Raw genomic sequence first — 26,352 nt, 5'->3', positions numbered from 1 at the left:
AACTTCAGGTACTGGCCACCTCATCACTTGATTCCATAAATTGGCACATTGTGCTGTGGGCAGCAGCTTACGGCCATACCACCCTGAGCACGCCTGACCTCGTCTGATCTCGGAAGCTAAGCAGGGCTGGGCTTTGTTAGTACTTGAATGGGAGACTGCCTGGGAATACCTGGTGCTGTAAGCCTTTCATTTTCATGTCATTGAACTGCTTTTGATCCAGAGAAGGGGTGTATTAAAAGACCCAAAGCTTCTGCCCATTAATGAGGGCACATTAACGACATTGCTTTTGGCTGTTTTCACCAATGTCTTGTTCTGCTGGCTGAGGCCACCTACAACACACCAGGACCTGTGATGGTTCCTGAGGCCATCTTCAAAAATCCAGGGCCCGTGCTGCTGGATAAATGCTAAACTGAGTCTTTGGGTTAGGGTATGAGGCAAGCATGCAGGTAGGGTTATAGGATTGTGTTCGTAACTTCATCTACTGGCCACCTCATCACTTGATTCCATAAATTGACACATTGTGCTTTGGGCAGCAGCTTACGGCCATACCACCCTGAGCACGCCTGATCTCGGAAGCTAAGCAGGGCTAGGGTTGGTTAGTACTTGGATGGGAGACTGCCTGGGAATACCTGTTGCTGTAAGCCTTTCATTTTCATGTCATTGAACTGCTTTTGATCCAGAGAAGGGGTGTATTAAAAGACCCAAAGCAGCTGCCCATTAATGAGGGCACATTAACGACATTGCTTTTGGCTGTTTTCACCAATGTCTTGTTCTGCTGGCTGAGGCCACCTACAACACACCAGGGCCAGTGCTGCTGGCCGAGGCTAACTACACCACACCAGGCCCTGTGCTGGTTCCTGAGGCCATCTTCAAAAATCCAGGGCCTGTGCTGCTGGATAAATGCTAAACTGAGTCTTTGGCTTAGGGTATTAGGCAAGCATGCAGGTAGGGTTATAGGATTGTGTTCGTAACTTCAGGTACTGGCCACCTCATCACTTGATTCCATAAATTGACACATTGTGCTGTGGGCAGCAGCTTACGGCCATACCACCCTGAGCACGCCTGACCTCGTCTGATCTCGGAAGCTAAGCAGGGCTGGGCTTGGTTAGTACTTGGATGGGAGACTTCCTGGGAATACCTGGTGCTGTAAGCCTTTCATTTTCATGTCATTGAACTGCTTTTGATCCAGAGAAGGGGTGTATTAAAAGACCCAAAGCAGCTGCCCATTAATGAGGGCACATTAACGACATTGCTTTTGGCTGTTTTCACCAATGTCTTGTTCTGCTGGCTGAGGCCACCTATAACACACCAGGGCCAGTGCTGCTGGCCGAGGCTAACTACACCACACCAGGCCCTGTGCTGGTTCCTGAGGCCATCTTCAAAAATCCAGGGCCTGTGCTGCTGGATAAATGCTAAACTGAGTCTTTGGCTTAGGGTATTAGGCAAGCCTGCAGGTAGGGTTATAGGATTGTGTTCGTAACTTCAGGTACTGGCCACCTCATCACTTGATTCCATAAATTGACACATTGTGTTCTGGGCAGCAGCTTACGGCCATACCACCCTGAGCACGCCTGACCTCGTCTGATCTCGGAAGCAAAGCAGGGCTGGGCTTGGTTAGTACTTGGATGGGAGACTGCCTGGGAATACCTGGTGCTGTAAACCTTTCACTTTCATGTCATTGAACTGCTTTTGATCCAGAGAAGGGGTGTATTAAAAGACCCAAAGCAGCTGCCCATTAATGAGGGCACATTAAAGACATTGCTTTTGGCTGTTTTCACCAATGTCTTGTTCTGCTGGCTGAGGCCACCTACAACACACCAGGGCCAGTGCTGCTGGCCGAGGCTAACTACACCACACCAGGCCCTGTGCTGGTTCCTGAGGCCATCTTCAAAAATCCAGGGCCTGTGCTGCTGGATGAATGCTAAACTGAGTCTTTGGCTTAGGGTATTAGGCAAGCATGCAGGTAGGGTTATAGGATTGTGTTCGTAACTTCAGGTACTGGCCACCTCATCACTTGATTCCATAAATTGACACATTGTGCTGTGGGCAGCAGCTTACGGCCATACCACCCTGAGCACGCCTGACCTCGTCTGATCTCGGAAGCTAAGCAGGGCTGGGCTTGGTTAGTACTTGGATGGGAGACTTCCTGGGAATACCTGGTGCTGTAAGCCTTTCATTTTCATGTCATTGAACTGCTTTTGATCCAGAGAAGGGGTGTATTAAAAGACCCAAAGCAGCTGCCCATTAATGAGGGCACATTAACGACATTGCTTTTGGCTGTTTTCACCAATGTCTTGTTCTGCTGGCTGAGGCCACCTACAACACACCAGGGCCAGTGCTGCTGGCCGAGGCTAACTACACCACACCAGGCCCTGTGCTGGTTCCTGAGGCCATCTTCAAAAATCCAGGGCCTGTGCTGCTGGATAAATGCTAAACTGAGTCTTTGGCTTAGGGTATTAGGCAAGCATGCAGGTAGGGTTATAGGATTGTGTTCGTAACTTCAGGTACTGGCAACCTCATCACTTGATTCCATAAATTGGCACATTGTGCTGTGGGCAGCAGCTTACGGCCATACCACCCTGAGCACGCCTGACCTCGTCTGATCTCGGAAGCTAAGTAGGGCTGGGCTTGGTTAGTACTTGGATGGGAGACTGCCTGGGAATACCTGGTGCTTTAAGCCTTTCATTTTCATGTCATTGAACTGCTTTTGATCCAGAGAAGGGGTGTATTAAATGACCCAAAGCAGCTGCCCATTAATGAGGGCACATTAACGACATTGCTTTTGGCTGTTTTTACCAATGTCTTGTTCTGCTGGCTGAGGCCACCTACAACACACCAGGGCCAGTGCTGCTGGCCGAGGCTAACTACACCACACCAGGCCCTGTGCTGGTTCCTGAGGCCATCTTCAAAAATCCAGGGCCTGTGCTGCTGGATAAATGCTAAACTGAGTCTTTGGCTTAGGGTATTAGGCAAGCATGCAGGTAGGGTTATAGGATTGTGTTCGTAACTTCAGGTACTGGCCACCTCATCACTTGATTCCATAAATTGACACATTGTGCTGTGGGCAGCAGCTTACGGCCATACCACCCTGAGCACGCCTGACCTCGTCTGATCTCGGAAGCTAAGCAGGGCTGGGCTTTGTTAGTACTTGAATGGGAGACTGCCTGGGAATACCTGGTGCTGTAAGCCTTTCATTTTCATGTCATTGAACTGCTTTTGATCCAGAGAAGGGGTGTATTAAAAGACCCAAAGCTTCTGCCCATTAATGAGGGCACATTAACGACATTGCTTTTGGCTGTTTTCACCAATGTCTTGTTCTGCTGGCTGAGGCCACCTACAACACACCAGGACCTGTGATGGTTCCTGAGGCCATCTTCAAAAATCCAGGGCCCGTGCTGCTGGATAAATGCTAAACTGAGTCTTTGGGTTAGGGTATGAGGCAAGCATGCAGGTAGGGTTATAGGATTGTGTTCGTAACTTCAGGTACTGGCCACCTCATCACTTGATTCCATAAATTGACACATTGTGCTGTGGGCAGCACCTTGCGGCCATACCACCCTGAGCACGCCTGACCTCGTCTGATCTCGGAAGCTAAGCAAGGCTGGGCTTGGTTAGTAATTGGATGGGAGACTGCCTGGGAATACCTGGTGCTGTAAGCCTTTCGTTTTCATGTCATTGAACTGCTTTTGATCCAGAGAAGGGGTGTATTAAAAGACCCAAAGCAGCTGCCCATTAATGAGGGCACATTAACGACATTGCTTTTGGCTGTTTTCACCAATGTCTTGTTCTGCTGGCTGAGGCCACCTACAACACACCAGGGCCAGTGCTGCTGGCCGAGGCTAACTACAACACACCAGGGCCAGTGCTGCTGGCCGAGGCTAACTACAAGACACCAGGCCCTGTGCTGGTTCCTGAGGCCATCTTCAAAAATCCAGGGCCTGTGCTGCTGGATAAATGCTAAACTGAGTCTTTGGCTTAGGGTATTAGGCAAGCCTGCAGGTAGGGTTATAGGATTGTGTTCGTAACTTCAGGTACTGGCCACCTCATCACTTGATTCCCTAAATTGACACATTGTGCTGTGGGCAGCAGCTTACGGCCATACCACCCTGAGCACGCCTGACCTCGTCTGATCTCGGAAGCTAAGCAGGGCTGGGCTTGGTTAGTACTTGGATGGGAGACTGCCTGGGAATACCTGGTGCTGTAAGCCTTTCATTTTCATGTCATTAAACTGCTTTTGATCCAGAGAAGGGGTGTATTAAAAGACCCAAAGCAGCTGCCCATTAATGAGGGCACATTAACGACATTGCTTTTGGCTGTTTTCACCAATGTCTTGTTCTGCTGGCTGAGGCCACCTACAACACACCAGGGCCAGTGCTGCTGGCCGAGGCTAACTACACCACACCAGGCCCTGTGCTGGTTCCTGAGGCCATCTTCAAAAATCCAGGGCCTGTGCTGCTGGATAAATGCTAAACTGAGTCTTTGGCTTAGGGTATTAGGCAAGCATGCAGGTAGGGTTATAGGATTGTGTTCGTAACTTCAGGTACTGGCAACCTCATCACTTGATTCCATAAATTGGCACATTGTGCTGTGGGCAGCAGCTTACGGCCATACCACCCTGAGCACGCCTGACCTCGTCTGATCTCGGAAGCTAAGTAGGGCTGGGCTTGGTTAGTACTTGGATGGGAGACTGCCTGGGAATACCTGGTGCTTTAAGCCTTTCATTTTCATGTCATTGAACTGCTTTTGATCCAGAGAAGGGGTGTATTAAATGACCCAAAGCAGCTGCCCATTAATGAGGGCACATTAACGACATTGCTTTTGGCTGTTTTTACCAATGTCTTGTTCTGCTGGCTGAGGCCACCTACAACACACCAGGGCCAGTGCTGCTGGCCGAGGCTAACTACACCACACCAGGCCCTGTGCTGGTTCCTGAGGCCATCTTCAAAAATCCAGGGCCTGTGCTGCTGGATAAATGCTAAACTGAGTCTTTGGCTTAGGGTATTAGGCAAGCATGCAGGTAGGGTTATAGGATTGTGTTCGTAACTTCAGGTACTGGCCACCTCATCACTTGATTCCATAAATTGACACATTGTGCTGTGGGCAGCAGCTTACGGCCATACCACCCTGAGCACGCCTGACCTCGTCTGATCTCGGAAGCTAAGCAGGGCTGGGCTTTGTTAGTACTTGAATGGGAGACTGCCTGGGAATACCTGGTGCTGTAAGCCTTTCATTTTCATGTCATTGAACTGCTTTTGATCCAGAGAAGGGGTGTATTAAAAGACCCAAAGCTTCTGCCCATTAATGAGGGCACATTAACGACATTGCTTTTGGCTGTTTTCACCAATGTCTTGTTCTGCTGGCTGAGGCCACCTACAACACACCAGGACCTGTGATGGTTCCTGAGGCCATCTTCAAAAATCCAGGGCCCGTGCTGCTGGATAAATGCTAAACTGAGTCTTTGGGTTAGGGTATGAGGCAAGCATGCAGGTAGGGTTATAGGATTGTGTTCGTAACTTCAGGTACTGGCCACCTCATCACTTGATTCCATAAATTGACACATTGTGCTGTGGGCAGCACCTTGCGGCCATACCACCCTGAGCACGCCTGACCTCGTCTGATCTCGGAAACTAAGCAAGGCTGGGCTTGGTTAGTAATTGGATGGGAGACTGCCTGGGAATACCTGGTGCTGTAAGCCTTTCATTTTCATGTCATTGAACTGCTTTTGATCCAGAGAAGGGGTGTATTAAAAGACCCAAAGCAGCTGCCCATTAATGAGGGCACATTAACGACATTGCTTTTGGCTGTTTTCACCAATGTCTTGTTCTGCTGGCTGAGGCCACCTACAACACACCAGGGCCAGTGCTGCTGGCCGAGGCTAACTACAACACACCAGGGCCAGTGCTGCTGGCCGAGGCTAACTACAAGACACCAGGCCCTGTGCTGGTTCCTGAGGCCATCTTCAAAAATCCAGGGCCTGTGCTGCTGGATAAATGCTAAACTGAGTCTTTGGCTTAGGGTATTAGGCAAGCCTGCAGGTAGGGTTATAGGATTGTGTTCGTAACTTCAGGTACTGGCCACCTCATCACTTGATTCCCTAAATTGACACATTGTGCTGTGGGCAGCAGCTTACGGCCATACCACCCTGAGCACGCCTGACCTCGTCTGATCTCGGAAGCTAAGCAGGGCTGGGCTTGGTTAGTACTTGGATGGGAGACTGCCTGGGAATACCTGGTGCTGTAAGCCTTTCATTTTCATGTCATTGAACTGCTTTTGATCCAGAGAAGGGGTGTATTAAAAGACCCAAAGCAGCTGCCCATTAATGAGGGCACATTAACGACATTGCTTTTGGCTGTTTTCACCAATGTCTTGTTCTGCTGGCTGAGGCCACCTACAACACACCAGGGCCAGTGCTGCTGGCCGAGGCTAACTACACCACACCAGGCCCTGTGCTGGTTCCTGAGGCCATCTTCAAAAATCCAGGGCCTGTGCTGCTGGATAAATGCTAAACTGAGTCTTTGGCTTAGGGTATTAGGCAAGCATGCAGGTAGGGTTATAGGATTGTGTTCGTAACTTCAGGTACTGGCAACCTCATCACTTGATTCCATAAATTGACACATTGTGCTGTGGGCAGCAGCTTACGGCCATACCACCCTGAGCACGCCTGACCTCGTCTGATCTCGGAAGCTAAGCAGGGCTGGGCTTGGTTAGTACTTGAAAGGGAGACTGCCTGGGAATACCTGGTGCTGTAAACCTTTCATTTTCATGTCATTGAACTGCTTTTGATCCAGAGAAGGGGTGTATTAAAAGACCCAAAGCAGCTGCCCATTAATGAGGGCACATTAACGACATTGCTTTTGGCTGTTTTCACCAATGTCTTGTTCTGCTGGCTGAGGCCACCTACAACACACCAGGGCCAGTGCTGCTGGCCGAGGCTAACTACACCACACCAGGCCCTGTGCTGGTTCCTGAGGCCATCTTCAAAAATCCAGGGCCTGTGCTGCTGGATAAATGCTAAACTGAGTCTTTGGCTTAGGGTATTAGGCAAGCATGCAGGTAGGGTTATAGGATTGTGTTCGTAACTTCAGGTACTGGCCACCTCATCACTTGATTCCATAAATTGACACATTGTGCTGTGGGCAGCACCTTACGGCCATACCACCCTGAGCACGCCTGACCTCGTCTGATCTCGGAAGTTAAGCAGGGCTAGGCTTGGTTAGTACTTGGATGGGAGACTGCCTGGGAATACCTGGTGCTGTAAGCCTTTCATGGCATTGAACTGCTTTTGATCCAGAGAAGGGGTGTATTAAAAGACCCAAAGCAGCTGCCCATTAATGAGGGCACATTAACGACATTGCTTTTGGCTGTTTTCACCAATGTCTTGTTCTGCTGGCTGAGGCCACCTACAACACACCAGGGCCAGTGCTGCTGGCCGAGGCTAACTACACCACACCAGGCCCTGTGCTGGTTCCTGAGGCCATCTTCAAAAATCCAGGGCCTGTGCTGCTGGATAAATGCTAAACTGAGTCTTTGGCTTAGGGTATTAGGCAAGCATGCAGGTAGGGTTATAGGATTGTGTTCGTAACTTCAGGTACTGGCCACCTCATCACTTGATTCCATAAATTGACACATTGTGCTGTGGGCAGCAGCTTACGGCCATACCACCCTGAGCACGCCTGACCTCGTCTGATCTCGGAAGCTAAGCAGGGCTGGGCTTGGTTAGTACTTGGATGGGAGACTGCCTGGGAATACCTGGTGCTGTAAGCCTTTCATTTTCATGTCATTGAACTGCTTTTGATCCAGAGAAGGGGTCTATTAAAAGACCCAAAGCAGCTGCCCATTAATGAGGGCACATTAACGACATTGCTTTTGGCTGTTTTCACCAATGTCTTGTTCTGCTGGCTGAGGCCACCTACAACACACCAGGCCCTGTGCTGGTTCCTGAGGCCATCTTCAAAAATCCAGGGCCCGTGCTGCTGGATAAATGCTAAACTGAGTCTTTGGGTTAGGGTATTAGGCAAGCATGCAGGTAGGGTTATAGGATTGTGTTCGTAACTTCAGGTACTGGCCACCTCATCACTTGATTCCATAAATTGACACATTGTGCTGTGGGCAGCACCTTACGGCCATACCACTCTGAGCACCCCTGACCTCGTCTGATCTCAGAAGCTAAGCAGGGCTGGGCTTGGTTAGTACTTGGATGGGAGACTGCCTGGGAATACCTGGTGCTGTAAGCCTTTCATTTTCATGTCATTGAACTGCTTTTGATCCAGAGAAGGGGTGTATTAAAAGACCCAAAGCAGCTGCCCATTAATGAGGGCAAATTAACAACATTGCTTTTGGCTGTTTTCACCAATGTCTTGTTCTGCTGGCTGAGGCCACCTACAACACACCAGGGCCAGTGCTGCTGGCCGAGGCTAACTACACCACACCAGGCCCTGTGCTGGTTCCTGAGGCCATCTTCAAAAATCCAGGGCCTGTGCTGCTGGATAAATGCTAAACTGAGTCTTTGGCTTAGGGTATTAGGCAAGCATGAAGGTAGGGTTATAGGATTGTGTTCGTAACTTCAGGTACTGGCCACCTCATCACTTGATTCCATAAATTGACACATTGTGTTCTGGGCAGCAGCTTACGGCCATACCACCCTGAGCACGCCTGACCTCGTCTGATCTCGGAAGCTAAGCAGGGCTGGGCTTGGTTAGTACTTGGATGGGAGACTGCCTGGGAATACCTGGTGCTGTAAGCCTTTCATTTTCATGTCATTGAACTGCTTTTGATCCAGAAAAGGGGTGTATTAAAAGACCCAAAGCAGCTGCCCATTAATGAGGGCACATTAACGACATTGCTTTTGGCTGTTTTCACCAATGTCTTGTTCTGCTGGCTGAGGCCACCTACAACACACCAGGGCCAGTGCTGCTGGCCGAGGCTAACTACACCACACCAGGCCCTGTGCTAGTTCCTGAGGCCATCTTCAAAAATCCAGGGCCTGTGCTGCTGGATAAATGCTAAACTGAGTCTTTGGCTTAGGGTATTAGGCAAGCATGAAGGTAGGGTTATAGGATTGTGTTTGTAACTTCAGGTACTGGCCACCTCATCACTTGATTCCATAAATTGACACATTGTGCTGTGGGCAGCAGCTTACGGCAAAAACCACCCTGAGCACACCTGACCTCGTCTGATCTCGGAAGCTAAGCAGGGCTGGGCTTGGTTAGTACTTGGATGGGAGACTGCCTGGGAATACCTGGTGCTTTAAGCCTTTCACTTTCATGTCATTGAACTGCTTTTGATCCAGAGAAGGGCTGTATTAAAAGACCCAAAGCAGCTGCCCATTAATGAGGGCACATTAACGACATTGCTTTTGGCTGTTTTCACCAATGTCTTGTTCTGCTGGCTGAGGCCACCTACAACACACCAGGGCCAGTGCTGCTGGCCGAGGCTAACTACACCACACCAGGCCCTGTGCTGGTTCCTGAGGCCATCTTCAAAAATCCAGGCTCTGTGCTGCTGGATAAATGCTAAACTGAGTCTTTGGCTTAGGGTATTAGGCAAGCATGCAGGTAGGGTTATAGGATTGTGTTCGTAACTTCAGGTACTGGCCACCTCATCACTTGATTCCATAAATTGACACATTGTGCTGTGGGCAGCAGCTTACGGCCATACCACCCTGAGCACGCCTGACCTCGTCTGATCTCGGAAGCTAAGCAGGGCTGGGCTTGGTTAGTACTTGGATGGGAGACTGCCTGGGAATACCTGGTGCTGTAAGCCTTTCATTTTCATCTCATTGAACTGCTTTTGATCCAGAGAAGGGGTGTATTAAAAGACCCAAAGCAGCTGCCCATTAATGAGGGCACATTAACGACATTGCTTTTGGCTGTTTTCACCAATGTCTTGTTCTGCTGGCTGAGGCCACCTACAACACACCAGGCCCTGTGCTGGTTCCTGAGGCCATCTTCAAAAATCCAGGGCCCGTGCTGCTGGATAAATGCTAAACTGAGTCTTTGGGTTAGGGTATTAGGCAAGCATGCAGGTAGGGTTATAGGATTGTGTTCGTAACTTCAGGTACTGGCCACCTCATCACTTGATTCCATAAATTGACACATTGTGCTGTGGGCCCCAGCTTACGGCCATACCACCCTGAGCGCGCCTGACCTCGTCTGATCTCGGAAGCTAAGCAGGGCTGGGCTTGGTTAGTACTTGGATGGGAGACTGCCTGGGAATACCTGGTGCTGTAAGCCTTTCATTTTCATGTCATTGAACTGCTTTTGATCCAGAGAAGGGGTGTATTAAAAGACCCAAAGCAGCTGCCCATTAATGAGGGCACATTAACGACATTGCTTTTGGCTGTTTTCACCAATGTCTTGTTCTGCTGGCTGAGGCCATCTACACCACACCAGGCCCTGTGCTTGTTCCTGAGGCCATCTTCAAAAATCCAGGGCCCATGCTGCTGGATAAATGCTAAACTGAGTCTTTGGGTTAGGGTATTAGGCAAGCATGCAGGTAGGGTTATAGGATTGTGTTCGTAACTTCAGGTACTGGCCACCTCATCACTTGATTCCATAAATTGACACATTGTGCTGTGGGCAGCAGCTTACGGCCATACCACCCATAGCACGCCTGACCTCGTCTGATCTCGGAAGCTAAGCAGGGCTGGGCTTGGTTAGTACTTGGATGGGAGACTGCCTGGGAATACCTGGTGCTGTAAGCCTTTCATTTTCATGTCATTGAACTGCTTTTGATCCAGAGAAGGGGTGTATTAAAAGACCCAAAGCAGCTGCCCATTAATGAGGGCACATTAACGACATTGCTTTTGGCTGTTTTCACCAATGTCTTGTTCTGCTGGCTGAGGCCACCTACAACACACCAGGGCCAGTGCTGCTGGCCGAGGCTAACTACACCACACCAGGCCCTGTGCTGGTTCCTGAGGCCATCTTCAAAAATCCAGGGCCTGTGCTGCTGGATAAATGCTAAACTGAGTCTTTGGCTTAGGGTATTAGGCAAGCATGCAGGTAGGGTTATAGGATTGTGTTCGTAACTTCAGGTACTGGCCACCTCATCACTTGATTCCATAAATTGACACATTGTGCTGTGGGCAGCAGCTTACGGCCATACCACCCTAAGCACGCCTGACCTCGTCTGATCTCGGAAGCTAAGCAGGGCTGGGCTTGGTTAGTACTTGGATGGGAGACTGCCTGGGAATACCTGGTGCTGTAAGCCTTTCATTTTCATGTCATTGAACTGCTTTTGATCCAGAGAAGGGGTGTATTAAAAGACCCAAAGCAGCTGCCCATTAATGAGGGCACATTAACGACATTGCTTTTGGCTGTTTTCACCAATGTCTTGTTCTGCTGGCTGAGGCCACCTACAACACACCAGGGCCAGTGCTGCTGGCCGAGGCTAACTACACCACACCAGGCCCTGTGCTGGTTCCTGAGGCCATCTTCAAAAATCCAGGGCCTGTGCTGCTGGATAAATGCTAAACTGAGTCTTTGGCTTAGGGTATTAGGCAAGCATGCAGGTAGGGTTATAGGATTGTGTTCGTAACTTCAGGTACTGGCCACCTCATCACTTGATTCCATAAATTGACACATTGTGCTGTGACCAGCTGCTTACGGCCATACCACCCTGAGCATGCCTAATCTCGGAAGCTAAGCAGGGCTGGGCTTGGTTAGTACTTGGATGGGAGACTTCCTGGGAATACCTGGTGCTGTAAGCCTTTCATGTCATTGAACTGCTTTTGATCCAGAGAAGGGGTGTATTAAAAGACCCAAAGAAGCTGCCCATTAATGAGGGCACATTAACGACATTGCTTTTGGCTGTTTTCACCAATGTCTTGTTCTGCTGGCTGAGGCCACCTACAACACACCAGGGCCAGTGCTGCTGGATAAATGCTAAACTGAGTCTTTGGGTTAGGGTATTAGGCAAGCATGCAGGTAGGGTTATATACGGTGGCCCTGAAGTGCAAATCACACCAACAAATTGCTAAACACAACAACAAAATTGAGAGGCCCTGAAGTGCAAATCACACCAACAAATTGCTAAACACAACAACAAAATTGAGAAACACAAAAACAAATGGAGAATCACAAAACAAAATTGAGAAGCACAAAAACAAAATTGAGAAGCAGAAAAACAAAATTGAGAAGCACAAAAACAAAACTGAGAATCACAAAATCAAATTAAGAAGCACAAAAACAAAACTGAGAATCACAAAATCAAATTAAGAAGCACAAAAACAAAATTGAGAAGCACAAAAACAAAACTGAGAATCACAAAATCAAATTAAGAAGCACAAAAACAAAACTGAGAATCACAAAATCAAATTAAGAAGCACAAAAACAAAAGAAGAATCACAAAAACAAAATGAGAAGCACAATTTCATTAAGAAAACCGGAAAGGGTAGGTACCAGTCGGCAACAGGAGACGTCACTGATTGGACGTCCGCGCTGTTCATCTTTGGAACCGGAAGTTACTCTGCCTGTAGCGCATTTTTTTCAAACATGAACATTAGCGGTGACCCAAACATAGCTGTCGCTATTCGAGAATATTTTGATTCAGGACATACATGCGAGGTGATACTGGATATGCTCAAGTGTAATCGTGACATTTCAATTAGTATGCGTACACTGAAAACGCATTTAAAAGAATCTGGACTGTACAGACGAGGCAACTATTCTCCACTTCCTGAGGTGAGGCGTGCCATTTTGTCCGAGCTTCGAGGACCAGGACAATTGTTTGGATATCGGACCATGTGGCAAGTTCTCAAACAAAAACACAAGCTGCGTGTCAAGCGTGATGTAGTTATGAGGCTGTTGAGACAACTAAATCCTCAAGGAATCGCTCTGAGAACTCGAAGGAGGTTCACAAGACGCACGTATCACTCCATGGGGCCCAATTACATATGGCATGTAGATGGCTATGATAAACTGAAACCCTTTGGCTTGGCCCTGTCAGGATGTATAGATGGCTTTTCAAGAAGACTGATGTGGCTTGTGTGTGGAGCAACAAACAACAACCCGGCTGTTATAGCTCACAATTATATAAACTGTGTAAAGAGTCTTGGTGTGATACCAATGAGATTACGAACAGACTTCGGGACTGAGAATGGGACTATGGCAGCAATACAGTGTACCCTCCGTCACGCGCACACGGACTATTATGCTGGATCGTCAAGCCACAGTTACGGATCATCTACTGGGAATCAGCGCATCGAGTCATGGTGGTCTTATTTCAGAAGAGGAAGGTGGGTACATTTGTGTCTGGTAGGTGTAAGCTACAGTGAAAGCTGATCAGATCGTTTTTTTTTTTTTTTACATGCATTTAAGAAAATAGAGTAGCGTCCTGCTGGACGTGTTGAAAAGTTGGATGAGATAGACGTTAACAGCCGTCACTTTATTGCAGGAACTCAAAATGGTCACTGTCAGCTGTTGTGCCGAAATGATCATGCTTGCCTAGATTTAACGACGCCAATACAAAATGAAAAACTCAGACCAAACTCTCCACTCCTCACAATCAACACACAGAACAGAGTGAAAAGAATACAGCATTTTTAACAAGAACATTACTGCAGGGTCGCTACAATATTTATGGAAAACTAATATGCATTACTTTGTTTGACATCCACTTGTGGCATGTTTTAAATGGGACCAAAATGTAACAAACCCTATAAAATGACCAAGAACAAAGCTAAATTGATTCTTAAATATTAATTATATACCCAGGTCTCAGTTTTGGATGGACCTTTTTGGAGACCTAAGAGACTCTGGAAACTTAAATGGAAGCCACGAACACCAATGCTTGCTGAGATTCTGCTTCAGAGGGGTTCTACAGAAAGACCTGGATGAATGCAAAGACCTCTGGAACAAACACAGGATCCGGCCAAGCAGACTTGCATCGTGTCCAGGGGGGATTCCAAACGAACTCTATCTCTTGCCTCACAGGTATTTGAGTTCTTAACAAAATGAATTAACCTTTTGCATCAAACTAAATGCAAGGTGTTGTTATTGCTTAAGTTGGTTAATATATATTCATAATTTTACACATAAGTATGATAGAGCAGTTTATAACATTTCACTGCATGCGTTGATTTATATAGTTCCATATTGTCAGCAAAAAATCCTTCACTGTTCTATTTTCATTTTGCAGATATGGTTCAAGAGACTGTGGATTTGCTGTTGAGGAGAGGGAACTGGATGTGTTTCCCGAGGAGGGGCTACCGGTTGGATTGTGTGGTGATCCAAACATTGAGGAATATTTACAACAGGCTGTACAACAAAACACACTGCAGCAGCCACAAGACTGGGAATCGGCCACAGAACTGTATTTGGCCCTGAAGGACATAGCTGGGTTTTAGATACCAACTGAACTTCAGTTTGTAATGACATTTGTCAGAGTTACTCTGACGAAGACACACACGGTGTCGAAACGTTAGTTTCTTTCCTTTTTTTGCACATAATAAAACCTTTGGACTTACTTGAGTGCTCCAGCCCTTCTGTTTTTCCTTCATTTTTTAATGTTAGTAGTGTTTCCTTTCCCTCTTGCTAAATTGAATATAATATTGTTCATAATATACAGCAACTGGCATGGATTTAAATATTAACATTTAACCACAAGGAAACATTTAAAATTTTCTTTAATAAAACCATTTACAAATAGTGTCCAGCATTTCTGTCACTTTTCCAACATACAATATTCAGAAAAAACAACTAAAACAACTAAATGTTTAACAATATGGAAGTTGCTTGTCACATGAATGTGTTAAGTAGTGTGCCAACGGCAGCTGAACCTAACAGGGTAACTCAGTAACTGTAACTTGATGACCTTGCTGATTTAAGAACATCCAAATCCTGGAGCATTTTGAATTCCAAAGTCCATGTTGGCCTTAAAGATGCTGTATGAGTCACAGATGGGTAGCTTCAGAGTATTTGCACAGGTGTTTGCAACTGGAAAAGGCGAATCACTTAAAAACTGGATGCATGGTGGTGGTGTCATTCCTGCCGGTGGAACTGCCGTCAGCCCTGTGGCAAACATCATCAAATCTTCCAGGCACACTGCTGTTGCCTTCTCTGAAAGAAGAAAGTAAACACTGTAGTACATTACAGAAAATTAAATTCCTTACCTCTCCTTTCATAAAACTATAAACAAATAAAAACGGCCATTCAAACCTTCACAATCAAGGAGATAATCTGCCCAAAAGCCAAGTGTTAGGACCTCCTTATGCCGCTTGTTGCTTCCTGCTGGGCTGAGATCTGGTCTGAACATGCTCTCCAGTTCTGAAGCAGTCAGGGCCTTGGCAGAGAAGCATAGGAGTGGGGCCAGCACACTGGAATGTTGTTGCAGTGCACTTAAAAAATTCAGACTTTCCAGTCCATCTTTAAATCTGCAAAGGATAGACAAATAACTAATAATTGGTTTATAGCTATAACTATTGCAGTCTTCTAAATTGTGTTTAAATGTCTTTACCTACTAGATCTTTCATTATAAATTTGGACAGATTTCAAATGCATAGAATCACTCATACACAAAAACAATCCATAGTGCTCAGAAATTAACTGTGACAGCAAAAAAAGAAGAGCTCATTGGGATTTCAGCATTTAAAAAAAAATAGTGCTTTCACACTGGAATAAACAAGTGTGTCAAACAAGGGCTCACCTCTTTTTATAAATAACTGAAAAATTAATCATGTTGCATGACTATGATTATTATGGGTCATTGTGAACAATAAATGTATACTAAATTAGAGTTCTAGTGTCAAAAGGTTAATAGCGTGCAACAGTGGCTCAGGAATTAACTTGTTGTTCATCAGATCACACGGATGCTACTAAATCAGTTTTTTCATATACATCTGAAGGTCTGAAAATGTCAGTGGCTGCTGTGATGAGCAACTGGCCATCCTGAATTTACAGTTTTTTCTGAATGCTTAAACCCTAACTGTGATTCTTATAGCACAATTCCTAAAACTATTAATACTTATAGCAAAACCACTCACTGAGTTTGCAAATCTAAAAGCACAAACACTGCTTTGCACTCAGTTTGCAATTTTGTAACACACACTTTGCAAAACTGTAGGCACAACTCACTGCTTACACTCAATTACCAAATTTCCAACACACTCCTAGCAAAATTATACACATGTATGGCTATCATTAACACTATTTTGCCAACTGTCTGGCACACTTTCACTTGTGAAAACTTTTTTAGATAATTAGTTCACTTTGCAATCAGCCTAAGCACTATAATACAGGTAAGCTCTGTGTGTGGAGTACAATGGAGGGAGCAGGAAGAGTGAGAAGTAGAGGAGGCCGAGGAAGAGGACGTGGAGGTGAAGAAGTAGGATGAAGAGGACGACAAGGACAAGGAGGAGCAGGAGGAGGATGAGAAGGGGGTAGAGGAGGACGAGGAGGGGGGAGAGGAAGGGTAAGAAGAGTAAGAAATAGAATTGCTGATGACATCAGAGCTACAATAGTGGACCATGTAATCAACCGTGGAATGACCCTGAGGGAAGCTGGCCAACGGGTTCAGCCTAACTCGAGCCACTACTCTGTAGCAAGCATCATAAGGACATTTTGAAATGAGAATCAGTTAGTACAGTCACTTTGCACTAAGATTTGTAGCACAACAATACCATAGATGTAAAAATACTGAAATTGTTACTTTACAGAATTGCTAGACGACCAGATGCTGGGGGCAGAGGAAGCATGTTCACTGCAGAACAAGAAACCCATATAGTCAATATGGCGATTGCAAATAATCCTATACTTGGAAATAAACACTTATGTTTGTTTTGATGTGTGTGAATACAGTTTTTTCTGATTGCTTAAGCACATTTTTTGTAACTATTGGCTATTTTTGCAAAACTCTACACACAAATAAGAAAACCTGTCACCCAATTATCAAAACATTGTAGTTCTCTTGCAAAAGCGAACACAGCTAGATTAACTCTTCACACCTTCGTAAAAATGGTGTTTTCGTATCAAACAGTACACACAAGCCATCATCTACTAAGCACACAATGCGCTAACTGCACACTGATGGTATGAATAAAAAACACATCTGGCTTTTGCTTTCTCTGTGCACAAGGTAGGCTATGTCTATTAACTTCAAGTACTATTATTCACACACATCAAAACAAACATAAGTGTTTATTTCCAAGTATAGGATTATTTGCAATCGCCATATTGACTATATGGGTTTCTTGTTCTGCAGTGAACATGCTTCCTCTGCCCCCAGCATCTGGTCGTCTAGCAATTCTGTAAAGTAACAATTTCAGTATTTTTACATCTATGGTGTTGTTGTGCTACAAATCTTAGTGCAAAGTGACTGTACTAACTGATTCTCATTTCAAAATGTCCTTATGATGCTTGCTACAGAGTAGTGGCTCGAGTTAGGCTGAACCCGTTGGCCAGCTTCCCTCAGGGTCATTCCACGGTTGATTACATGGTCCACTATTGTAGCTCTGATGTCATCAGCAATTCTATTTCTTACTCTTCTTACCCTTCCTCTCCCCCCTCCTCGTCCTCCTCTCCCCCCTTCTCATCCTCCTCTTGCTCCTCCTTGTCCTTGTCGTCCTCTTCATCCTACTTCTTCACCTCCACGTCCTCTTCCTCGGCCTCCTCTACTTCTCACTCTTCCTGCTCCCTCCATTGTACTCCACACACAGAGCTTACCTGTATTATAGTGCTTAGGCTGATTGCAAAGTGAACTAATTATCTAAAAAAGTTTTCACAAGTGAAAGTGTGCCAGACAGTTGGCAAAATAGTGTTAATGATAGCGATACATGTGTATAATTTTGCTAGGAGTGTGTTGGAAATTTGGTAATTGAGTGTAAGCAGTGAGTTGTGCCTACAGTTTTGCAAAGTGTGTGTTACAAAATTGCAAACTGAGTGCAAAGCAGTGTTTGTGCTTTTACATTTGCAAACTCAGTGAGTGGTTTTGCTATAAGTATTAATAGTTTTAGGAATTGTGCTATAAGAATCACAGTTAGGGTTTAAGCATTCAGAAAAAACTGTAATAGTACTTGAAGTTAACTGACATAGCCTACCTTGTGCACAGAGAAAGCAAAAGCCAGATGTGTTTTTTATTCATACCATCAGTGTGCAGTTAGCGCATTGTGTGCTTAGTAGATGATGGCTTGTGTGTACTGTTTGATACGAAAACACCATTTTTACGAAGGTGTGAAGAGTTAATCTAGCTGTGTTCGCTTTTGCAAGAGAACTACAATGTTTTGATAATTGGGTGACAGGTTTTCTTATTTGTGTGTAGAGTTTTGCAAAAATAGCCAATAGTTACAAAAAATGTGCTTAAGCAATCAGAAAAAACTGTAAAAGGAGTAATGAGTTTACCGTTGAATGACACTTTGGTTTCTTTCAAGGATGTACCATCTGAGGTACTCCTCCACAAATGCTTGTTTCTCACTGCTCTCATCCAGCAGTTTGGAAGATTGTGCTGTTTTGCAAAATAAGATTATGCAAAGACTCCTCTGATTCAGCTTTCAGGACCTATAAAAAAAAAAAAAAAAGGTTTACTGTAAGAAAAACAAAAATATAATTTTCACTACTTTTATGATTCATTCAAACATTGGATTAAAAAAATAATCAATTTGTTATTTCACTTGTGTTGTTGGGAGGTGGAAATCTGTCCTTTCAGATTACAGAATCTACCTTGAACCTACTTTCAAGATATGATCCAACCCGGATAACTTTTATCCTGATTAAATCTTTTAAACTGGCCCCAAGTGTCTTCTAAGTAAACCCATTCCCTGAGCCTAGGTAATTTTCTACCTGATGTAGAACTTTTGTGATCTCCTCATCTTGCACATCTTCTACAGTGGCGCTGAAACTCTGATTCCCTGTGATGTGGTTGACCAGGTTCTTGGAGAGGAAATGTGGTGCTGGTCCCCCATGCACAATGGATACAGCGATCATCTTTCCTGCTAAAAAGTACTCATCTTGCCTGGCAGCTGTTATACAGGGCACATAATTATCATGGTTAATTGCTATTAAATATGCTAATGAAAAAAATAAGCCAATTTTTATTAAAATTTCCATTGTAATAATTACGGAGAAAACATCCACCTCTTGAATTATATACAAGATAACGGCTCTCTGGAGGTCCATCAAAGATGGGGCGATTTCTCAGACTGCCCATAAGAAGTGTGAGGAATTCACGCCTCGGGCCACCTGTATCCAAACCTTCTTCAAAGCTGCCAGCATCATCATTACAGTTTTTTCTGAATGCTTAAACCCTAACTGTGATTCTTACAGCACAATTTCTAAAACTATTAATACTTATAGCAAAACCACTCACTGAGTTTGCAAATCTAAAAGCACAAACACTGCTTTGCACTCAGTTTGCAATTTTGTAACACACACTTTGCAAACCTGTAGCTACAATCCACTGCACAGCACTCTTTTTGCAGAACTGTAAACACAACTCACTGCTTTACACTCAATTTCCAAATGATCAATGCACTCCTAGCAAAACTATACACATTTAAGGCCATTATTTACACTATTTTGCCAACTGTCTGGCACACTGTCACATGTGAAAACTTTTTTAGATAATTAGTTCACTTTGCAATCAGCCTAAGCACTATAATACAGGTAAGCTCTGTGTGTGGAGTACAATGGAGGGAGCAGGAAGAGTGAGAAGTAGAGGAGGCCGAGGAAGAGGACGTGGAGGTGAAGAAGTAGGAAGAAGAGGACGACAAGGACAAGGAGGAGCAAGATGAGGACGAGGAGGGGGGAGAGGAGGACGAGGAGGGGGGAGAGGAAGGGTAAGAAGAGTAAGAAATAGAATTGCTGATGACATCAGAGCTACAATAGTGGACCATGTAATCAACTGTGGAATGACCCTGAGGGGAGCTGGCCAACGGGTCCAGCCTAACTCAAGCCGCTACACTGTAGCAAGCATCATAAGGATATTTTGAAATGAGAATCAGTTAGTACAGTCACTTTGCACTAAGATTTGTAGCACTGCCATATGCTGATGAGAAACACAACAATACCATAGATGTAAAAATACTGAAATTGTTACTTTACAGAATTGCTAGACAACCAGATGCTGGGGCAGAGGAAGCATGTTCACTGCAGACCAAGAAACCCATATAGTCAATATGGCGATTGCAAATAATCCTATACTTGGAAATAAACACTTGTGTTTGTTTTGATGTGTGTGAATAAACACCAGTACTTGAAGTTTGGATCCCTCTATGCTTACGGATCTATGACAAAAGTATGAGCTCAAACTGACATAGCCTACCTTGTGCACAGAAAAAGCAAAAGCCAGATGTGTTTTGTATTCATACTATCAGTGTGCAGTTGGCGCATTGTGTGCTTAGTAGATGATGGCTTGTGTGTACTGTTTGATACGAAAACACCATTTTTACGAAGGTGTGAAGAGTTAATCTAGCTGTGTTCGCTTTTGCAAGAGAACTACAATGTTTTGATAATTGGGTGACAGGTTTTCTTATTTGTGTGTAGAGTTTTGCAAAAATAGCCAATAGTTACAAAAAATGTGCTTAAGCAATCAGAAAAAACTGTAAACTTGATGAACATGTCGTAGTTGTCAGAGTATGTGCTGCGTCGAAATCCTCTAACAGCTCCATCCCATACAGCTGACCTTGATATATTGAACCTGCTGACCTTCTTGTGGTCAAGTTCCAGTGCCAAATTTGCAATAATTTCATGTGCCTGCAAATTGGTGTCTCTAAAAAAAAAAAGGGAAACTTATTTTTTAAAGGTGTATATACTTCTCTCATGATTGCATGATGTCTTGTACAGAACAAGATGGCGGTTAATTGGATTCAAATGTTTAAATTACTAACACAGGTTCTTCTGGGGGCTCAGCTTTGGCTTCGTTAGGAGTAGGATCTTCATCATCAATCACAATCGGTTCAAACAGCTGTGTGTAGTTTCTGCAGAGTGAAAACATGTACACAAAGTGTAGATGCAAAAAGACAAATGCATAAACATGCAGTTCCAGTTTTATAGAACGATTCTACTATTTTTTTTTTCTGAAGAATCTAATGTAAAAGAGTCAAACTACATACATTTATAATAATTGTGTGTATATATTTTGTGAAACCCTCTGGAATAATTACTCAAGATACAACGCACCTGTAACAGGAGCTCTCGACAGTGAGGCATTCAGTAGTGCCTGTATCGTTTTCTTCTTCCAAATCTATGACCTGGAAATACAGAAATGAGGATGAATGAAAATTCATATTTGACCAATTGATAATTATTTTAATATAGGGAGCCTAAGTCTCCTCCCCTTCTGGTCTGCTCATGGGTCCCTGAACAAAAGAAAAATGAATGGAAGTGAATGGAGCTATAAAAGTTATTTTCTGGTCTGCTTTGCCTTACTCTCTGAATCACACATATGTTGTACTTCAATTTAAATAATAAATAATTGTGTTTCGACTATGTCTGTAATGTAATTTGAGGTTTGTTAGCTTGTAAAAATTCGTCATTAAAATGACTACAAGTCAGATGTCACAAATATGACGTCGCCTCAGAAGCTTTTCTCCCCCAGCGTAGCTGCTAATTATCACATGGCCAGATTTATAGTGGTTTTCTCCACATCATCCTGGAAGAAGGATTCGAAGCTCGCTAAACAAAACTAAGCTTTTCCTCTTCTCTGTGTCTGGTTCGATGATGTCAATTTTGTGAGACGAACATTTACATTTCGCCACGTCTTTTCAAACAAAACCTAAAATAACCTTTGCCACCTGTCGCTTAAGCACTTTTTGGCATCAAAATGTGTTTATATACTTCACGGACATCATATTTTAAATCCATGGCACACAGCAAACGGGATCAGAAAATAATTTTTATTGGCTCATAGACTCCTATTTTTTTAGCAGTAGGGGACCCATGGTCCGGAAGTAGATGGATGTACCTTAGGTTCCCTATCCCAATAGATTATCTAAAGGTACAATAAGTAAGAATGAAATAAGAATAACATCCTGTGGTCAAATTTGTGTACTGCAGTCTATCTTTATAAACAAACGAGTGACTCTCCCTCCTCTCGTTCCATGAGTTTCATGGCTACGGATCAGCGCCAGAAGATTCTAGATGACAAAGACGAGTCATACACAGTTTCAATGTAACCTTCTTTCCAACATGATTGAGACATTAGACTGCTTTGTGATTATTTCATGTAGTATGACTTATTGTACCTTTAAGGGGTGGATGTTATAATCTATTGATAGTATGAAAATTGAGGATGTGAAATGCATTGTATAATAACAATGAATAAGCAAACAGTGAATCGTTATCTAATTGCAAAGTAAAGGCGGTGGAGATTGTCTGCTGCACTGTTTTACAAATAAAAAAGTTTTTTACCTGTTGTACTTCATTAGCAAGCACAAGATCCCCAGCACCCTTCCTTAGAGAACAAAGAAAAGCATTATTGTTGTGTACTGTGAAAATATTAATTGACACTTTGAAAATATTTAAGCATCTTGATTAAGAAACAAGCAATACAAGTATTATGTAGTCCATGTTCCAAAAACCATATACAGAATGAATGACAAAAGTGTATATCTCATTAATACAAAGTGTAGGCAAAAAACAGTAAAAGATTACATGTTCTTAAAATATCACTTACTCATATTCTGCCGCTTTCTGTAAAGGACTGCTTTCATGTTGAAGTTCCCATGGCTGAAACAAACAAACAAACAAACAAACAAACAAACAAACAAACACACGCGAGCACGCACACACACACACAAAATGTATTTCACATATAACTATTAACTGTTTTACTGAACTGAGGCAAATGGTGGTGGCTAAACAACAAGAAAACTCTATAGAAAATTTTAAATTGTACTTACCAGTGTATCAGCAAGATCAAACTCAGAGGGCCTTTTAATAACAATCTCTGGGTCAGAGTCAGACAAGTCTAAATTTTCTCCAACTACAAAACATGAAAACAAATCAAGCTAAGCTAACTAAATTCATACTAATGTATGAAACTTTATTTGATCATCAATAATAGATTAATACGAAAGGCATAAAGTTAGCATTGAAAACTCATGACTCAGTAGATCCAAAAATGGCTGAATTTCATGTTTCCAGGAAGAAACATAACATATACAAGCTAATTTAGGGAGCAATGGTGGCAGAGGAGTTAAAAGCCCGCCCTGTAATCAAAAGGTTGAAGGTTTGAGCCCTGCTCAGTCTGTCGCAGTCGTTGTGTCCTTGGGCAAGACACTTCACCCTCCATGCCAGGTGGTGGTAGTGGGAGGGATAGGTGGCATCTGTGTACAGCAGCCTTGCTTCAGTCAGTGAATCCCAGGACAGTTGTGTCCACATTGTAGCTAATCACCAGCAGTGTGTGAATGTGTGTGGGTGAATGACTGGTTTTGTTGTGAAGTGTCTTGGGGGGGTTGTAGAACCCTAGAAGGTGCTATATCAAATACAGGCCATTCACCATTTTTATGTAGGTATGCTATTGACTTGGGTGCTTTATGCGTAATGTTATCATTTCACAATTTCAAAATTAGCAGTTGTTGGAACTAAGGGAATGTGTGTCAAAATCCAAACAAACATTAGCAGCTTACCATCTTCAAAGTCACTCTTCAAGCAGATGAAAACAGTGATTCTTTGATAAGGCTTGCCAACTTCAGCCTTATAAGCCTCAAGTGTAAATGGTCTTTGTGTTCCAGGGACAGTAATGACCTCAGTGCCATCCGGATACAGAAGAAGGAAAGGTCCATCTTTTAGATCTTTGTTAAAGTCCTTCATTTTTTTAACAGCTTGATTGAGCAGACTTGTGGCAGTAGCGTCAGGGTCTGTTGTTAGGAAAATAGTTTTTCCACGGTATGGCTTCAAACCACCCTTTTTAATGGTCATCAAGCCGACATTTATCTGTAAGGAAAAAGACATGAACAATGGGCCAAGTAGATACTAATATGACTCTAAGCAGATCTATTCAAACTTGAATATTTATTAACTGCAAAAGAGGGATCTTCCTGACAACCTAAATGTACAATTACTCGTAAACAATTGTTCTTATTCTGGATAGCTTTACTACACTGAACATTTTCTACACAACTCCCCTAAGGAATAACAAAAGAATGTCATTAGAAAATTAACCTCAACTTGTTTTCAGACTGAGCTAGCCAAACTACCTGAACCTTTCTTTTTTCCTTTTTCTTTAAGCCCTTCCTCCCTTCAGAAAACTTTTGCCTCTCTTCATTTTTCTTTTTTCTGTATTCTATGAAGGTGCTGAAGGTTGGAGTCGGGCAGTTTGAGGTAGTCTGTGATGCTAAAGGGAAACAAAGGAAAAATGTACTACAATGTCACACATTAAAGACATTAATTCATGTGACATTCCATTGTCCACACAACACGCAAATAAGGACAACACTGAATAATCTCACTAGAAAATTTCTACCAAGGAATGACAATGCAACTGATACTACTGACCAATACAATTCTACACCAGTAAGTTTTAATGTATAGACACATAATAGTGTTAGTTCCTAAAGTTAACCAAACATAATAAATGAACTAATTTATTATCGTTTCAGTTGTGGAAATGCTCAGAGGACTGTTCCACGAAGCAAGCTAATCCCAAAAGCCAGGCTCACTCTGAAAATCCAGGCTCGATTGCCCCAAATTCGGTTCCAGCAACGAGGCTAACCTGCAGTCTTTCTGCTCATTCATTATGCAATATGCTTGTGGACAAGTCTGGTCCGTGGCACCCTAGCTGCGAGGTTTGTTAACACTAGAACTGCCTTCAAACCTTCACTACTAGAAAGGTCTTGAGCAGTCATTTTGACAGCTGCGTGCATTTTCAAATGAGCCTCGATTTTCTGAGCTCGCTTAGTGGAACAGCCCTCTGGTCTGCTATGGTCTGGAAACAGCTAACGCTAGGCTAATAAATCAATTAATAACTAACATTTTATTATGCTTATTAACTTACTCAATGGGAGTGAAGTGTCTCCGATGCAAGATGCGTGATAAAGCCTCTCGCCACAGCCGCTGCAAAAGTTCGGTGACTCCTCAACCAGCTTTTTCCCACAGCTAGGACAAAACATTCCGCCGTTCTTCTTCAAACGAAATGCGCTACAGGCAGAGTAACTTCCGGTTCCAAAGACGAACAGCGCGGACATCCAATCAGTGATGTCTCCTGTTGCCGAATGGTACCTACCCTTTCCGGTTTTCTTAACGTAATTGTGTTTCTCAATTTGTTTTTGTGATTCTTCTTTTGTTTTTGTGCTTCTCAATTTTGTTTTTGTGCTTCTTAATTTGATTTTGTGATTCTCAGTTTTGTTTTTGTGCTTCTCAATTTTGTTTTTGTGCTTCTTAATTTGTTTTTGTGATTCTTATTTTGTTTTTGTGCTTCTCAATTTTGTTTTTGTGCTTCTTAATTTGATTTTGTGATTCTCAGTATTGTTTTTGTGCTTCTCAATTTTGTTTTGTGATTCTCCATTTGTTTTTGTGTTTCTCAATTTTGTTGTTGTGTTTAGCAATTTGTTGGTGTGATTTGCACTTCAGGGCCTCTCAATTTTGTTGTTGTGTTTAGCAATTTGTTGGTGTGATTTGCACTTCAGGGCCACCGTAGTTATAGGATTGTGTTCGTAACTTCAGGTACTGGCCACCTCATCACTTGATTCCATAAATTGACACATTGTGCAGTGGGCAGCAGCTTACGGCCATACCACCCTGAGCACGCCTGACCTCGTCTGATCTCGGAAGCTAAGCAGGGCTGGGGTTGGTTAGTGCTAGGATGGGAGACTGCCTGGGAATACCTGGTGCTGTAAGCCTTTCATTTTCATGTCACTGAACTGCTTTTGATCCAGAGAAGGGGTGTATTACAGTTTTTTCTGATTGCTTAAGCACATTTTTTGTAACTATTGGCTATTTTTGCAAAACTCTACACACAAATAAGAAAACCTGTCACCCAATTATCAAAACATTGTAGTTCTCTTGCAAAAGCGAACACAGCTAGATTAACTCTTCACACCTTCGTAAAAATGGTGATTTCGTATCAAACAGTACACACAAGCCATCATCTACTAAGCACACAATGCGCCAACTGCACACTGATGGTATGAATACAAAACACATCTGGCTTTTTCTTTCTCTGTGTACAGATGTCAATTTGAGGTCACACTTTTGTCATAGTGTCATGTAAACATACAAGGATCCAAACTTCAAGTATTGGTCTTTATTCACACTCATCAAAACCAAGACAAAGTCAGAACACAAAATAGGAATTTCACAAAAAAAAGGAAAAAAAAAGACAATCAGCCTACATCATGTCGTCTTTCTGGGTCCGGCCACAAAATTTCGTCCACATCGCATGCGATATCCTCCAGTCCAAGGCACTGGAGAAAATATCTCC

General features: G+C 43.7%; 8 non-coding genes and 18 pseudogenes across 8 annotated transcripts; 25 read left to right on the top strand and 1 right to left on the bottom strand.

Annotated features, from left to right (window-relative positions):
- The first annotated feature begins 65 nt into the window (after nt 1-65).
- Nucleotides 66-184, top strand: LOC148105469 (5S ribosomal RNA; annotated as a pseudogene).
- Nucleotides 185-535: 351 nt separating this feature from the next.
- Nucleotides 536-644, top strand: LOC148105468 (5S ribosomal RNA; annotated as a pseudogene).
- A 390-nt stretch (nt 645-1,034) lies between these two features.
- LOC148105467 (5S ribosomal RNA) lies at nt 1,035-1,153 on the top strand. The gene has a single exon (XR_015718694.1). It is a non-coding gene; the product is annotated as a 5S ribosomal RNA (ribosomal RNA).
- A 390-nt stretch (nt 1,154-1,543) lies between these two features.
- LOC148105466 (5S ribosomal RNA) lies at nt 1,544-1,662 on the top strand (annotated as a pseudogene).
- A 390-nt stretch (nt 1,663-2,052) lies between these two features.
- LOC148105465 (5S ribosomal RNA) lies at nt 2,053-2,171 on the top strand. Its single transcript, XR_015718693.1, has one exon. It is a non-coding gene; the product is annotated as a 5S ribosomal RNA (ribosomal RNA).
- A 390-nt stretch (nt 2,172-2,561) lies between these two features.
- Nucleotides 2,562-2,680, top strand: LOC148105464 (5S ribosomal RNA; annotated as a pseudogene).
- Nucleotides 2,681-3,070: 390 nt separating this feature from the next.
- Nucleotides 3,071-3,189, top strand: LOC148105463 (5S ribosomal RNA; annotated as a pseudogene).
- A 351-nt stretch (nt 3,190-3,540) lies between these two features.
- LOC148105462 (5S ribosomal RNA) lies at nt 3,541-3,659 on the top strand (annotated as a pseudogene).
- A 429-nt stretch (nt 3,660-4,088) lies between these two features.
- LOC148105461 (5S ribosomal RNA) lies at nt 4,089-4,207 on the top strand. The gene has a single exon (XR_015718876.1). It is a non-coding gene; the product is annotated as a 5S ribosomal RNA (ribosomal RNA).
- A 390-nt stretch (nt 4,208-4,597) lies between these two features.
- LOC148105460 (5S ribosomal RNA) lies at nt 4,598-4,716 on the top strand (annotated as a pseudogene).
- A 390-nt stretch (nt 4,717-5,106) lies between these two features.
- LOC148105459 (5S ribosomal RNA) lies at nt 5,107-5,225 on the top strand (annotated as a pseudogene).
- A 351-nt stretch (nt 5,226-5,576) lies between these two features.
- LOC148105458 (5S ribosomal RNA) lies at nt 5,577-5,695 on the top strand (annotated as a pseudogene).
- Nucleotides 5,696-6,124: 429 nt separating this feature from the next.
- On the top strand, nt 6,125-6,243 carry LOC148105457 (5S ribosomal RNA). Its single transcript, XR_015718875.1, has one exon. It is a non-coding gene; the product is annotated as a 5S ribosomal RNA (ribosomal RNA).
- A 390-nt stretch (nt 6,244-6,633) lies between these two features.
- Nucleotides 6,634-6,752, top strand: LOC148105456 (5S ribosomal RNA; annotated as a pseudogene).
- Nucleotides 6,753-7,142: 390 nt separating this feature from the next.
- LOC148105455 (5S ribosomal RNA) lies at nt 7,143-7,261 on the top strand (annotated as a pseudogene).
- Nucleotides 7,262-7,645: 384 nt separating this feature from the next.
- LOC148105454 (5S ribosomal RNA) lies at nt 7,646-7,764 on the top strand. Its single transcript, XR_015718873.1, has one exon. It is a non-coding gene; the product is annotated as a 5S ribosomal RNA (ribosomal RNA).
- Nucleotides 7,765-8,115: 351 nt separating this feature from the next.
- On the top strand, nt 8,116-8,234 carry LOC148105453 (5S ribosomal RNA; annotated as a pseudogene).
- A 390-nt stretch (nt 8,235-8,624) lies between these two features.
- Nucleotides 8,625-8,743, top strand: LOC148105452 (5S ribosomal RNA). The gene has a single exon (XR_015718872.1). It is a non-coding gene; the product is annotated as a 5S ribosomal RNA (ribosomal RNA).
- Nucleotides 8,744-9,133: 390 nt separating this feature from the next.
- LOC148105451 (5S ribosomal RNA) lies at nt 9,134-9,253 on the top strand (annotated as a pseudogene).
- A 390-nt stretch (nt 9,254-9,643) lies between these two features.
- LOC148105450 (5S ribosomal RNA) lies at nt 9,644-9,762 on the top strand. Its single transcript, XR_015718871.1, has one exon. It is a non-coding gene; the product is annotated as a 5S ribosomal RNA (ribosomal RNA).
- A 351-nt stretch (nt 9,763-10,113) lies between these two features.
- LOC148105449 (5S ribosomal RNA) lies at nt 10,114-10,232 on the top strand. The gene has a single exon (XR_015718969.1). It is a non-coding gene; the product is annotated as a 5S ribosomal RNA (ribosomal RNA).
- Nucleotides 10,233-10,583: 351 nt separating this feature from the next.
- Nucleotides 10,584-10,702, top strand: LOC148105448 (5S ribosomal RNA; annotated as a pseudogene).
- Nucleotides 10,703-11,092: 390 nt separating this feature from the next.
- LOC148105447 (5S ribosomal RNA) lies at nt 11,093-11,211 on the top strand (annotated as a pseudogene).
- A 390-nt stretch (nt 11,212-11,601) lies between these two features.
- LOC148105446 (5S ribosomal RNA) lies at nt 11,602-11,710 on the top strand (annotated as a pseudogene).
- Nucleotides 11,711-18,331: 6,621 nt separating this feature from the next.
- Nucleotides 18,332-25,092, bottom strand: LOC148105445 (uncharacterized; annotated as a pseudogene).
- A 560-nt stretch (nt 25,093-25,652) lies between these two features.
- On the top strand, nt 25,653-25,771 carry LOC148105444 (5S ribosomal RNA; annotated as a pseudogene).
- The last annotated feature ends 581 nt before the right edge of the window (nt 25,772-26,352 follow it).

The sequence above is a fragment of the Neolamprologus brichardi genome, chromosome 3, assembly GCF_056152115.1.
Source record: "Neolamprologus brichardi isolate AB-2024 chromosome 3, ASM5615211v1, whole genome shotgun sequence".
Lineage (NCBI taxonomy): Eukaryota > Metazoa > Chordata > Actinopteri > Cichliformes > Cichlidae > Neolamprologus > Neolamprologus brichardi.
Note: the sequence above shows the minus strand (reverse complement) of the source record. Positions and strands in the feature narration are given on the sequence as shown.